Genomic DNA, 1,523 nt, shown 5'->3' with positions numbered 1-1,523 from the left:
AATTTGGTGATGGCCAGAGGGGAAAGGAGTGCCGGGGGGCTGAGAGAAAGCGGTAAAAGGTTAAAGAAGTACAAATTAGTAGTAAATAAATGGTCACGGCACAGGGAATGCAGTCAGCAGTAATGCAATGGCTATGTGTAGAGCCAGAGGGAAAATAGAGTAATCGGGTAGATCGTTTCATAAACAACATAAATATCTAACCAACGTACTGTATACTTGAAACTAATAATAAAAAAAAATCTTTAAAAAAGATGAACCAATAGCTATCAGAAACATTTCAACCCAGTTGACCGTTTTATTTCCCATTGTGAGTATAGGAAGGAAAGCTATATTTTCTGGGGTCTAATGACACCTACGGAAGATTTAATATATTCTGGGCTAAGAGATCACATCCTCAGATAAAAGATAACAGCAAATCATTAACTTTTATATTAAGGACACTTAGTAGTGAGTCGGCTATAAAGGACAGCAGTCAACTCAAGCAGATCTAGTTCCCTAATAGCCTTTCTCCTCCTGTGAACAGTCTTCAGTGCCAGCATCTAAGGGGAGGGACCACAGTCCAAGCTAAGCCAAGAGAAAGGATTCACATGAGAGAACTTTCTGTTGGGACAGAAACTAATGTAGCATTCTGAGAGGGGCTACTTCACTCTTTAGCAAGCAGGGGTTTGGACCACAGAAATCCTGACATAATCCATAATAAATATCCCTACACGGAATTGTATATACTACCCAGAAGATCTCAAAGAACTTCAACACAATTACAAATCGGAAGTATTCATTAAAAGCCAAATGTGTAGTAGTGAGCTGTTCAGAAAACGTCAACAGCAAGCACTAGACAATTCTATTCAAATCACACAAATAAGGGCAGTAAGTGCATAATATGTAAGAAGGACTTTTTACCTGTTTATATATTAGATCCATTCAAAAGATAAATCGTTGTTGTATACTTGAAACTAATATACGTCAACTGTAATTGAAAAGTAAAATTTAAAAAGAATATATCCTCTATTAACTCTTATATTAAAAACCTGTATGAATGTTCTTAAGAAAAAGAAAAGAGTAATTTATTATAGGTTCCTCAAAGTCCATTTTGTAATTCTTCTTAATTTCCACTAGAGGTCAGATGACAGATGATTGGCAAATACAAGAAAAATACAGGCAGTCCTTGCTTTGCATGAAAGACCGTAAAAGTAACCACGTGAGGTGAAACTGTGCAAAGCTATCCTAGTAATCAATGGGGGAAAATTACAATTCTTTCCTAACCTTTAAAAGTGTTTGTCAAAACATTTAAAAAACTCTTACTGTTGGTTATAACGGAAAGAGAAATGAAAAAATAGTAAAACTAATATTCATATAGTACACTGTAATTTAAAACATTATGCCGTTCGGTGTGCCGTCACTAAGTGCCCCCTCCGCTGCGTATCTAGAGTCTCTTGAATGGCGAGAGTGTCAACATTCCTCCCGTCAGTTATTGTTCCATTTATGCTCAATTTAAATTTCACTTCTAGAATCACCACTTTTTG

Source organism: Pteropus vampyrus, unplaced genomic scaffold (assembly GCF_000151845.1).
Source record: "Pteropus vampyrus isolate Shadow unplaced genomic scaffold, Pvam_2.0 Scaffold48, whole genome shotgun sequence".
NCBI classification, from domain to species: Eukaryota; Metazoa; Chordata; class Mammalia; order Chiroptera; family Pteropodidae; genus Pteropus; species Pteropus vampyrus.
This window is presented reverse-complemented; position numbering follows the sequence as displayed.